The sequence below is a fragment of the Oncorhynchus masou genome, chromosome 20 (assembly GCF_036934945.1).
Source record: "Oncorhynchus masou masou isolate Uvic2021 chromosome 20, UVic_Omas_1.1, whole genome shotgun sequence".
In the NCBI taxonomy this organism is placed as follows: domain Eukaryota; kingdom Metazoa; phylum Chordata; class Actinopteri; order Salmoniformes; family Salmonidae; genus Oncorhynchus; species Oncorhynchus masou.
The window spans coordinates 11,568,277-11,582,744 of record NC_088231.1 but is presented as its reverse complement, the minus strand read 5'-3'; positions in this window follow the sequence as shown (position 1 = coordinate 11,582,744).

The window sequence follows — 14,468 nt, the reverse complement described above, 5'->3', positions numbered from 1 at the left end:
TAAGGCAAGCGCTGCATTTTGGAACCTCAGCCTGAGACCACCTGCTGAGTCACAGGGCCCTGGACTATAGCTACTGTTTCTGATGCTAATGCCATTGTCTGTCTGCCTGCCTCTCTCTATCCTCTCTCTATCCTCTCTCTGCCCCTCTCTCTCCCTGTCTCTCTCTCTCTCCATTTCTCTCCTTCTTTCTCACTCTCTTCCCTCTCTCTGTATCTCTCTTCTCTCTCAATCTCTCCAGCTCTCTCTCTATTTTCTGTCTCTCTCTCTATTTCTCTCTCCCCCTTCTAACCCCTCTGTAAGAGAAGAGAGAGTTTCCTCCCCTTTCATGAGGAAGGATTAGCCGGTGGACATTTGTCTTCTTCTACCCCTTTTCAGCAATGCCAAAGAAGAATCCATTTTCCTATTGGTTGCCATAGAGAGTGACATGTACAAAGAGCGTGAACTATACGATTGTAGATGTGTCCGGTGTCCAGTTCTTCCTCCCTTTCGTCACGAGAGAGGAACTTTCAGCGAAAATACAACTTTTAAAAAGAGAAGAAAAAAGCTATTCAAAGATAATTGTCTACAGGAGGGGTCAACTCTTGAAAAACCACATTTCTTTCTCTTGTGAATTGGAACTAATGGTTTGTATGGGGAGGCATAGGGTTAACTGCCCTCTGTGAGTCTATCTGACTAAGGCCTTTTCTCCATCTGGGGGACAGAGGGGATCTGAAAAGCACCTCTCTTTTTACTGTCCCCGCAGGGGGGAACTTTGGGAGCTGAAGATGACTATCAAATGGCGGAGTCGTTTACATTTACAATGTCGTCACGTTACATTATTTGGCTCGGCACAAGAAAGCGTGGAAGTCAGCTAACAGATAATAATAATAAAAAACGCTATTCAAATATTTCCTTACCTCAAGTTTGAGTTAGTCACTCATAATATTAACATAACATACAGTATGTACATACTATTATGTCATACCATGCAAGGCTATTATTGACCTAAATGGGAGGTTCATACTCCTTAAACGAGGCTATGGATATTGGGCATGTTAAACAGCTGGAGGTTGGGTCTCGTGACCTGTCCAAACGTTATTGTATCAGCAAAGCTTTATTAGAAGATCACATTGGGGAGGCAGCCAAACAGTGAGCAGACACCCCCTTGTGTAGCCTATAGGACTTGTGATATACACCACTGTAGAAGCATCGGCATGTTTCATGGGAGCCAGGAGGTCAGGTCCTTTGATGGAAGGAAGTTCGGTTCAGTCATTTCCTCTAGCATGTCCTGCTCCATGAATAACAGTGGTGATAAATGACTACAGGACTGCGAGCTAGAGGAGACCGTAGAAGGACACCCGCCACCGTACACCACGCAGGTGTCCAACCCACGTCTGGTTCCACTTTACCCAGCATGCAGGAGGAGACGCCAATACTTTTTAGGCTATGCGCTCGCACGACATCGGTAATGTGCAGCGTAGGAGCCTCCCTATCCCTGGAGAGAAGGAGATCTGGGGAGATTTTGGGAGAGTTCAGCAGGTCAAGTACGATATCGCTAAGATGTTTAGTGCGCTAAGTCGTGGTTCAATATCCTGTTGTGTATTTATTGTTGTGTCTCTTCATGCATTAAACTCTTTGTCTTGCCTTTTTACCGTAGAATGTAGGAAAAATGTGGCTCCTCGACTGATTCATCGAAACCCTCCAAACACATTAACATGTCAGTTTTGGTTTGCTTTTATTTGAGGCCTTTTTGTGATATTCTCTGTAGCGTTTCACATGTTTTCCAGAGCCTTGTATGCAGTCAGCGGAGGACATCCTCCAACGACGAGAAGGACTTAATTGGCCTGTCAGTCTTTTGAATAGCGCGGACAATGTTTTTCAAACCTCCTCATATTAATGTGTCCCTCTCCCCTCCGCTAGAGACTGGTCAGAGAGGCTTGCTGATCCCTCCTGCCAACTCTAAATAGCGTGTTCCTGGAAAGAGCTCCACATGGGCAATTAGACAATTACATCACTGCAGATACAGACAGATGTCTCATAATATGTCTGAGATGTAATCATTCTTCACCTAATGTGTTTAGAGAAGAAAAATGATCTCAAATGCACACAATGTAGACGTCTTTGTGGTAATGTGGTATGACTCTCAAGAGCACAACGGTTACAACTACTACTACCACTAATATTATTAATACCTTCATAGTAAGAATGAAACAATAATACTTGTACGCATTTGTACAATTCTGTGGTTTGCTACAGTATATCCCTGTCTGTCTTTTCAGATAAATGCGTGTACTTAAAGGGATTACAACAGTCTTTCACTTTTTCTTTCTGCCCCTCGCCTGTCTGACTGCAGACAGGATTAGTTGTAAAATAAAAACGCTAAGACATATTGTTCACTGCTCTTAGCATAGGCTATTCGTCACCAATGAACTCTTTGTTAATCCGTCCTCAAGCGGCAATGTCTTGTCCAATAACTGGGAGCATTACTGCAGAGAGATGCCTTCAGAGAACATACCTGACCATTTAACCCGGAGTTAAACTAAAGTGAACTGTGTCCTCTGCAGTGCCACCCCTTTGCTACAAAAACCAGGCTCAGAATGGAGACGGAGACTAGGAAGGGATCCACACTCTATTGTTCTAAGATGGCTGACTGTTTAAAAAAAATAACATCTTTCCCTTTAATTGCTTCGAACATAAAACACAGAAAATCCCCCCGCTGCTCAGTGCTCCCAGCCTCCCAGAAGTAGGATTTTGGTCATGATTGATTGTTTACCTCTTTAAATGCGTTGTTGGATGCTAAGGCCAAACTATTATAGTAAAGCTGGGAGGATAGAGGAGAGGGTTGGGGCTGTTCCCTGGCGCCAGTGGTAAAGCCCGTTGACATTGTCATCGACTTAGACCCGGGCCGCCTGGCCACACAAACACCCCCTTGAGACACCATTGTTATGGGGGGGGGACAGTGGGCAGCCACACTGTAGACTATTCTCTATTATTGTGACAGGTAATGTGATACAACTGTATGATGGTTTTAATAATGATAATTATGTCTTCCTAGCATATAGGCTTTCTATGCTTTCTTTGAAGTTACTCAAGTATAATATTTGGTCATTATAATTCAGCTGTTTGAAAGTCCAACACGGATGATCGCACGTACCGCCTCAAGCCAAAACAAATATTACAGTAGTATGTATTTTCTGTTGATAACCATGAATTTGAAAGATGAGCAATTTCAATGTCCAGTTGTCCATTCTTTCGAAAATCCACAGACATATCATGACTGGGTCATTTCATCATCGTAGACTCATTTTCCCAAAGCCCGCCAGTGACCAGCCTAATATTTTGTCTGAATCCATCTGAACAGTATGAATAGAGATGCGTAATCATGAATATGTATCCATGTTTTTGAATCACTTTCAGGCTGATCATCTTCAGATTGACAGCAGAAAGGTCACGATTCATAATAATATATTGCATTTAGCGTTATGATTTCATTCAAAGCGACCTACAACAGTGAGTGAGTACCATTTTGTGCTGGTGGCCCCAGCGGGAATCAAACCCACGGTCCGTGTGTTGCTAGCACGCCAGGCTCTTACCAACTGAACCACACAGGACCATTCATAGGTTTCGCTGAATGAAAACTGCATAATTTCATTATCTTTCTTGATTTCCTTTATGATTCTTTTAATCCCAGTTAGTGGTCCCAAAAGCGGCCTAATATTGTGATTGGGACTGACAGGGGTATGGAAATGGATGAGATCTGTTTGAAAGGTGACCTTTTAGAGCGGGACTCTCAGGACCCGCGGTCACAATACAGCTGCCTCAGCTCTTTAGTTCCCGTCTCCGTGTGTCACGTCAAAATATCTCCCCCTCATCAAGAAAACAGAAAAACTAGGGCCCCCCGTTCCCCAAAGCAGTCTGAGGGAAATATCAACCATTATCACACCTGAGGCCCTTCTATTCTGATAACATCTAGTGCTACATGCTAATCACACCCTCCCTTTCTAATAGGCGATGCTAATGCTAACTAAGACCCAGAAGGCTTACAGTGTGTATTGGTTCCACATGTTAAGGCAAATCAGACCAAGACATTACTTCATTACTCAAGGTGCCTCGGACGATTACCCTATGGATGCTAATGTTGCATACACATTATACATGCTAAAGTCGTTTATTTCCTCAAGCTGTTGAAATATATGAACTCTATATGGAATGTAATACTAGGCTGGCCGTGACTAGCAAGTCTCAGTGATGTTATTGAGACACTCAGAGGTGTGTGTGTGTGTGTGTGTGTGTGTGTGTGTGTGTGTGTGTGTGTGTGTGTGTGTGTGTGTGTGTGTGTGTGTGTGTGTGTGTGTGTGTGTGTGTGTGTGTGTGTGTGTGTGTGTGTGTGTGTGTGTGTGTGTGTGTGTGTGAGCGAGGGAGGGAGGGAGCCGAGGTAGAGTAATATAGTTATGCTGCCAGTGTTGTTTTAATGTAGACATTACTATGGGAGAAGGCAGGCTAACTCATGCTATAAACCCCAGATCCAGCCGAGACATATCGCAGGGGACTGCAAACTGCAAATGGTCCCTTTCAGAGTTTCTCATCGCTTGTTCCGTTCTGTAAAAACGCTTTGTAAGCAGGCTTCATTTCAGAGTCCCTCCATTCATACATTTGATACGTTTTGGAAAAACAAAACAGTGCCGTCGCCCCTGTACCAAACTGTCTGGGATTTTTTTTATATCTCATGAAATATGCATTTAGTACTCCGAGTTTGATGATGTCAGGGAGAAGAAGGTGTGGTGAACTTGCAGCGTTTCACAAAGATAGGCGTGTGATTTTAAAACAGGAAAAGCACTGCACTTGCACTTTCACTTGCTCCTCTTTCCAAAGCATTTTCTGAAATGTATTTATCACGAATCAAATAAACAGCGCCAGCAGTGACCGCAACAAGCGTCTAAACTTTCAGAAACCATTGTATAGGCCGAGATAGATTTACCCGTGCCAAGCTCTGGCGATGAACTAGTCAGGTCCCAATGGACGCCACTAAATACTGTAGATGTACTGCAGTCAATTGGGTGCTTATATAGCACCCTATTCCCTATACTGTGCCCTACCTTTGACTAGAGCCCGATGGAACCTGGTGAAAAGTAGTGCACTGCATTGGTCTTTCTATAAATAAAGGAGCCAATGTCTGACATCAGGGGCAACATTTCCAAATGGTTTGATATACATTTCATATATAGGGAATAAGGTTCCATGTGTGTTTACTTCTCATCAAAACCTTGAGATGAAAACCTTTTATAGGGGCAATACAATTGTGTCTTGGCTTCTTCTTGTAAAGCAGTGGTCACCAACCTTTTCTGAGTCAAGATCACTTTCGCAGTCAAAAAGCAAGCTGAGATCTAGTGCTCAGATTTTTTTTACATTAACCTCACACAAACAGTTTTGTAGGAATGAGGTTTGGGCAGTAGGTCTAATACATTATCACAGCATATTGGCTATATGATTGGCCTGCCAATGTTGTTCATCAGACCACATTATATTTCAAAACTTGAGCTTTGATAACAAAATAGATCAGTTGGTTTAGCACTTGTGAGGCACTGAGCATGAATTGAAATCATTTGTTTTTATATTTTACTGGACTGAGGTCAAATCACGACGCCAGGGATCTTCAGGTCGAAAAGTCGGGAGCTCTAGAAAGATGCCGAGTTTCCGACTTGGAATTCCGAGTTGGATGACCGTTCAAAATGATTTTTCCCAACCACCTCTCACGGTCCCTGCTCTCTCCTTCCTTTCCTCCGGTGAGACTGATGACCAGAGAGAGGGGACACAGTCTTCCACCTGATGGCAAAACTCGAGTTGCACCGCATCTGCCTCATGCACAAATTCATGTTGTTCCTATGACCAGAGAAAGTGAAATATTCACGACGAGCTGCTAATAAATAATAAAATGCAGGGCTATCGATACTTGGCTACTCATTCATTGCAGCTGCAGCCCGAGCGGAAGTACGGAGAAGCATGTTTTGTAATAGTGTTGAATAAAAACAGTGACAGTGCTGAATATAAACTTAAACATGAACTCACTGATAAAAACAGAAGCTCTTTGCTGTGTTCGGTGACAGTCTCTCTGTGGTCATGGTTTTAAAAGTTACACATGTTACACTTGGCTGTGGCCAGGGCCATGGAAGCTCTGTAGCCACGGTGATTTGAGCTATCCGATTGGACAGCGCAGTAGGTCCACCCGATTTAGTCACAGATTTGCCGGGTAGGCGGAGTCTGTCTCATGGGAACACTTTGCTTACCCGGTGCGCAGGACTTTTGAATCAAGTGCACCAACCGGCAACAGCTCAACACGATTTAAAAAAGGAGCGATCGACCGGTTGGCGACCACTGTTCTAAAGGGTAACTTGGCTCCTAAAGCGTTCAACTCTCTGACGTCTCACAGTAATGGACAAGCAAGGCCAGTTAGCATGTGTGACTCTGTGTATTAGCTGGCCTGTGACAGCACATGTGAATCATGACAGGAATGAAAGACGCCCTCTGTTTGTCTCACTGGACTGAGCTAGAGGGGTCAAAGATCTGTGGGAGCAGAGCTGTATGCTTTACAGAGTCTAGAGTCTATGAAAATAACAGGTAAAAACCCTCAGGCTAGCCAGCCATATTCACCAGCCACTAAACACAGTCAGGGCTTTTAGTCAGTAAATGTGGATCTGATCTGTGTATGGTTATGTGTGTTTAGCCTCACTATAAGCACTGTGTGTGTGTGTGTGTGTGCGCGCGTGTGTGTGTGCGCGTGTGCGTATGCGCGTGCGTGCACGTGTGTGTGTGTGTGCGTGTGCACGTGCGTGCACGTGTGCGTGTGCGCAGCCCCACCATAAGGACACGGCTTAAGACTCAACCGGGCCCATTAGCAAGAGAAAACAGGCGTAGTGTTTCCCTCCCCAAACCACAGATGAATGACATCACCTCGAGCACATACCTGCAATTGATTAAACTGCTGTTAAGCGGTGTTCTAAAGTGACTCCAGCTATCTGTTTTCATACAGCCAAGGACCGTACGATTTGAATTATTACTCGTTTTTGATACGTCGGACTCGGGCCAATAGTTTTTAATGGAATTCTGTCCTTCTATCGTCTGTTACTACAACATTCTGGTGTTTGTGTTCTGGATTTTCAAACATAATATGCCCAAAGTGTACAATAACACTCTGCTTTTTTACCACTCACTGTTCTTATTTGACACATTTATTTGAGAAAGCGACCCTCAGTAAGGGGAATATAAAACAGAAACGTTATACATTTCCTTTTAAAGGAATGAAATGTGGTGTTTCCTTGCTTGGTAGGTAGACATGCACACACACACCCAGGCAGTCAGCGCCCCACTAGGTGGTCCTGGAGGAGACCCGTTGGCTCCTAAGTATCACTGACGTGTTATTATTACCCAATAACATCATTATTCCTGGAGGAAAGAAGGAGAAATGTTCCCATTCTGTTAAAATGTGGTTATAATCATTTGATTTAATACCTGTTACTGTATTACTGATGACTAAAATGTTCGCTGTGAGTTGAGAGCTGGGAGTTGAGAGCTGGGAGTTGAGAGCTGGGAGTTGAGAGCTGGGAGTTGAGAGCTGGGAGTTGAGAGCTGGGAGTTGAGAGTTGAGAGCTGGGAGTTGAGAGCTGAGAGTTGAGAGCTGGGAGTTGAGAGTTGAGAGCTCGGAGTTGAGAGTTGAGAGCTGGGAGTTGAGAGCTGGGAGTTGAGAGCTGGGAGTTGAGAGTTGAGAGCTCGGAGTTGAGAGTTGAGAGCTGGGAGTTGAGAGCTGGGAGTTGAGTGCTGGGAGTTGAGAGTTGGGAGTTGAGAGCTGGGAGTTGAGAGTTGCGTGACAATTGAAAAAAAAACACTTGATTTTGGCTTCTTGAGGGAATTGAGTAGTCTAGGTACCAGACCTGTTTGTGCGGATCATTCCACCCCATGTCGTATGCCATACAAGAGTGGCAAGGAGTGGAATAATAGCACAAACTGATCTGGGACCAGGCCATCCGTTTTGTCACCAAAGCCCCATACACTACCCATCATTGCGACCTGTACGCTCTCGTCGGTTGGCCCTCGCTTCATACTTGTCGCCAAACCCACTGGCTACAGGTTATCTAATAGTCTCTGCTAGGTAAAGCCCCACCTTATCTCAGCTCACTGGTCACCATAGCAGCACCCACTCGTAGCACGCGCTCCAGCAGGTATATCTCACTGGTCACCCCCAAAGCCAATTCCTCCTTTGGTCATCTTTCCTTCCAGTTCTCTGCTGCCCATAACTGGAAAAAATTGCAAAAATCTCTGAAGCTGAAGACTCACATCTCCCTCACTAGCTTTAAGCACCAGCTGTCAGAGCAGTTTACAGATCACTGCACCTGTACTTAGCCCATCTGTAAACAGCTCATCTTTCTACCTACCTACCTCATCCCCATACTGGTATTTATTTATTTATCTTGCTCCTTTGCACCCCAGTATCTCTACCTGCACATTCATCTTCTGCCGATCTACCATTCCAGTGTTTAATTACTATATTGTAATTACTTCACCACCATGGCCTATTTATTTCCTTAACTTACCTCATTTGCACTCACTGTATATAGACTTTTTGTTTTCTTTTGTTCTACTGTATTATTGACTGTATGTTTTGTTTATTCCATGTGTAACTCTGTGTTGTTGTATGTGTCGAATTGCTACGCTTCATCTTGGCCAGGTCGCAGTTGTAAATGAGAACTTGTTCTCAACTAGCCTACCTGGTTAAATAAAGGTGAAATAAATCAAATGAAAATACATTGAAAAGATTCTCCTACCACACACAACTTGTTTTTGGGTTGATTCTTTCTTTACTGACCAGTGTTTATTTACAGTCTTTTTGCTCAGGGGTTCATCATGTTTCCCATCATGTGTGAAGATGTTTAGCATCATCACAAACACTTTGGTTTCAGAGGCTCACTGGCCATGCAGTTCTAAACACTGCTTAGTTATATCACTTTGGTTTCAAGCTGTAGTCTGGGACTGGTATATCCATTTGTGGATATGTAAATTAAGGGCATATAGCTGTTTATTCTTGGAGAATACAGTTTAGTTCAACAGCCATAACCCAGAATGTGCTTGTTTTATGAATATGAGAGTGGTTACATTGAGCTCGAGTCCATCAGCAGTTCTATCTAAATAAGTGTCAGCTATTTTTTTTATCACAGACTTCCCCTTTAAGCAGCTGTCCATCCATGCTGTTCTAAACACTTCTGTCCTTAGTTACTGTCGTTATGTAGAGAAGCACATCGGGCACAAAATGTTTCCAGGATGTTTCCAGGAGAGATACAGACTCTGATCTCTGTCATCACCACTTTGAAGAGGATGGGTGGAAGCCCAGACCATTTAACACAATCAACATAGCCTCTCCTCTCCTATCATTTTTCCAAGCTCATACTTTACACAGAGGCCTACTGAGAACTCACATTATACTCTCATTACTCTCAGTTATACTGCAGTACAGCGTAGACTGATTCAAATAGGATGTTCTCCAAGCTCATACTTTACACAGAGGCCTACTGAGAACTCACATTATACTCTCATTACTCTCAGTTATACTGCAGTACAGCGTAGACTGATTCAAATAGGATGGTCTCCAAGCTCATACTTTACACAGAGGCCTACTGAGAACTCACAGTATACTCTCATTACTCTCAGTTATACTGCAGTACAGCGTAGACTGATTCAAATAGGATGGTCTCCAAGGATGAGAATGGTGACGCAAATTATTGATCAAACATATAATTGTCACGCCTACTGGTCCCTTCACCCCTCTATCCCTTCGTCCCCTTTTTCTTCCAGACGGGGTCAGCAGGTCAGATTAAAAGCAGTGAATGAGTTTATTATTCTGTGTGTGTGTGTGTGTGTGTGTGTGTGTGTGTGTGTGTGTGTGTGTGTGTGTGTGTGTGTGTGTGTGTGTGTGTGTGTGTGTGTGTGTGTGTGTGTGTGCGTGCGTGCGTGCGAAACATTACAATCGCAAAGTCAATCTCAAAAGTCTAGTATATCCCCTGTACATTATGCAGTACATGTAAAGCTTGAATCCACTTGTTTAACCCAAATCATTACTGGGTGGAATGATCCGCAAAGTCAATCTCAAAAGTCTAGTATATCCCCTGTACATTATGCAGTACATGTAAAGCTTGAATCCACTTGTTTAACCCATACCCCTCCATCAGTCTCTTTCTATGGAGGCTGCCCTGGGTGAAGGATGTGATCCTGGTATCCTGGGTGAAGTCAAGGAAGTGATCCTGGGTAAAGTCAAGGAGGTGATCCTGGTATCCTGGGTGAAGTCAAGGAAGTGATCCTGGGTGAAGTCAAGGAGGTGATCCTGGTATCCTGGGTGAAGTCAAGGAAGTGATCCTGGGTGAAGTCAAGGAGGTGATCCTGGTATCCTGGGTGAAGTCAAGGAGGTGATCCTGGTATCCTGGGTGAAGTCAAGGAGGTGATCCTGGTATCCTGGGTGAAGTCAAGGAGGTGATCCTGGTATCCTGGGTGAAGTCAAGGAAGTGATCCTGGGTGAAGTCAAGGAGGTGATCCTGGTATCCTGGGTGAAGTCAAGGAGGTGATCCTGGGTGAAGTCAAGGAGGTGATCCTGGTATCCTGGGTGAAGTCAAGGAGGTGATTGATCCTGGTATCCTGGGTGAAAGAAAGACTTAACTAAGACAGAGTGGTGGAAAAAAAAGGAGTAGCATTTGGATGGGAACGAAAATAGAAGCTCTGTCTCCCTCTGTCCTACTGAGGTCACAGAGTAGGACAGAGGAGGTGAGGTGTCTCATCTCCCATCAATACTGGTCTAAAGACAACAGGGAGGATCACAGTAACCTAGACAGTATACCAGAGAGAAAAGAAGAGAATGGGAGGGAGAGGGGGAGAGAGGGAGAGGTACAGTATTAATCATTGGGCCTTGTTCCCTCATCTCCCTCTCTCCCTTCCTATAAATGGCACACAGCTAGAGACTCTCTCGCACCAAGCAGCACATATCTGGAGAGATGAGGTCAGGCCTGAAATATATGGTGGCCTATTGTTGAAGTGATGGAGCTAGAGGGAAATAAAGTGAAGGAATTCATCACCGTAGATAACCTCTCTCGAGACATGCCACAGCACACCTAGTATCAATGCTTATAATGTCCTACAGTAAACCAACAGTACTGCCCACCTAGTATCAATGCTTATAATGTCCTACAGTAAACCAACTGTACAGCCCATCTAGTATCAATGCTTATAATGTCCTACAGTAAACCAACAGTACTGCCCACCTAGTATCAATGCTTATAATGTCCTACAGTAAACCAACAGTACAGCCCACCTAGTATCAATGCTTATAATGTTCTACAGTAAACCAACAGTACAGCCCACCTAGTATCAATGCTTATAATGTCCTACAGTAAACCAACAGTACTGCCCACCTAGTATCAATGCTTATAATGTCCTACAGTAAACCAACAGTACAGCCCACCTAGTATCAATGCTTATAATGTTCTACAGTAAACCAACAGTACAGCCCACCTACTATCAATGTGTATGATGTCCTACAGTAAACCAACAGTACAGTCCACCTAGTACAATTGCTTATTTTAAGGCCATTACACATACAAGAGTATTGGTTATAGTGCTGATGGACGGTGTACATATTGTTTTTCTTATTTGTGTGGAGGTGTAGTAAAGACCATAGAGGTAGTATGGGTCATATCAATGGTGAAATTGGTACTATGTTGACCGTCAGGTGTAATTTCTGAGTACACTTGTACAGAAAAGTACACCTCTAAATGTGTTTCCAGTGTTATCTGGAAGTTGTGTCCTACATGAACACATCCTGTATGTGGTGAACTGTTGTTCTCCATCTTTAGTCAAGTCATGTGTGTGTCCAAACATGTAATGCTACTGTACATGCTGCACCTGTACTAATATATAGAATCTAGTGTATATTCTGTACTAATATATATAATCTAGTGTATATTCGGTACTAATATATAGAATCTAGTGTATATTCTGTACTAATATATAAAATGTAGTGTATATTCTGTATTAATATATAGAATCTTGTGTATATCCTGTACTAATATATAGAATCTAGTGTATATTCTGTACTAATATATAGAATCTAGTGTATATTCTGTACTAATATACAGAATATATTGTATATCCTGTACTAATATATATATATATATATATATATAATCTATTGTATATCCTGTACTAATATATAGAATCTAGTGTATGTCCTGTACTAATATATAGAATCTATTGTATATCCTGTACTGTACGTGTTAAAGTGTATGTCCTGTACTAATATATAGAATCGAGTGTATATCATGTACTGTACGTGTTAAAGTGTACGTCCTGTACTAATATATAGAATATATTGTATATCCTGTACTGTACGTGTTAAAGTGTATATATTCTACTGTATGTGTTAAAGTGTATATCCTGTACTGATATATAGAATCTAGTGTATATTCTGTACTAATATATAGAATATATTGTATATCCTGTACTAATATATAGAATATATTGTATGTCCTGTACTAATATATAGAATCTAGTGTATGTCATGTACTAATATATAGAATCTATTGTATATCCTGTACTAATATATAGAATCTAGTGTATGTCCTGTACTAATATATAGAATCTAGTGTATATCCTGTACTAATATATAGAATCTAGTGTATGTCCTGTACTAATATATAGAATCTATTGTATATCCTGTACTAATATATAGAATCTAGTGTATGTCCTGTACTAATATATAGAATCTAGTGTATATCCTGTACTAATATATAGAATCTAGTGTATGTCCTGTACTAATATATAGAATATTGTGTATGTCCTGTACTAATATATAGAATCTATTGTATATCCTGTACTGTACGTGTTAAAGTGTATGTCCTGTACTAATATATAGAATCGAGTGTATATCATGTACTGTACGTGTTAAAGTGTATGTCCTGTACTAATATATAGAATATATTGTATATCCTGTACTGTACGTGTTAAAGTGTATATCTTCTACTGTATGTGTTAAAGTGTATATCCTGTACTGATATATATAATCTAGTGTATATTCTGTACTAATATATAGAATATATTGTATATCCTGTACTAATATATAGAATCTATTGTATATCCTGTACTAATATATAGAATCTAGTGTATGTCCTGTACTAATATATAGAATATAGTGTATATCCTGTACTAATATATATAATCTAGTGTATGTCCTGTACTAATATATAGAATATTGTGTATGTCCTGTACTAATATATAGAATCTATTGTATATCCTGTACTGTACGTGTTTAAAGTGTATGTCCTGTACTAATATATAGAATTGAGTGTATATCATGTACTGTACGTGTTAAAGTGTATATCCTATACTAATATATATAATCGAGTGTATATCCTGTACTGTACGTGTTAAAGTGTATATCTTGTACTGTACGTGATAAAGTGTATATCCTGTACTAATATATAGAATCTAGTGTGTATCCTTCACTGTATGTGTTAAAGTGTATATCTTCTACTGTATGTGTTAAAGTGTATATATTGTACTAATATATAGAATCTAGTGTATATCCTGTACTGTACGTGTTAAAGTGTATATCCTGTACTAATATATATAATCTAGTGTATATCCTGTACTGTACGTGTTAAAGTGTATATATTCTACTGTATGTGTTAAAGTGTATATCTTGTACTAATATATAGAATCTAGTGTATATCCTGTACTGTACGTGTTAAAGTGTATATCCTGTACTAATATATAGAATCTAGTGTATATCCTGTACTGTACGCGTTAAAGTGTATGTCCTGTACTAATATATAGAATCTAGTGTATTTCCTGTACTGTACGTGTTAAAGTGTATTTCCTGTACTGTACGTGTTAAAGTGTATATCCTGTATGTGCAGCACTCCATCTGGGCTGCATTAGTGCGTGCATGGGCCGTGTGAAATGCTCATCTGGTTTGCGCTGTGTTCGTGTGTGTGTGTGCCTTTGCATGCGTGTGTGTGCGTGTGCGTGTGCATGTGTGTGCCCTAGTTGGGAGTTGGCTGGAGATGAGGGGACCCTGAAGCCCAGAGGGATGGACAGAGTGGTGGAGAGAGAGTGGGTGAGAGAGCAGCCTGGTCACTAGAAACGCACGTTGATTTGGGACGTTTGAAAAGGTCCGGAGGACGTCCATACGCTCACCAAAACAACGATGCGACACCACTGGGCTCAAACTCACCACACTCAGAGCCAGATTACACTGCTTAGAAAGCTGCACCACAGCAGTCCACAATGCTCTTGTAAGCACGGAGAGTACTTGATGACACAACATAAATGGAAACAGAGCATTATTAAAAATGTTTTAGTTTTATGCTTTTCCCAAACCATAGCCCTAAACATAACCACTCTGAATTAAACCCTTTCATTTGTTTCTGTTTAAACCCTGTTACCAGATGGAATTAATG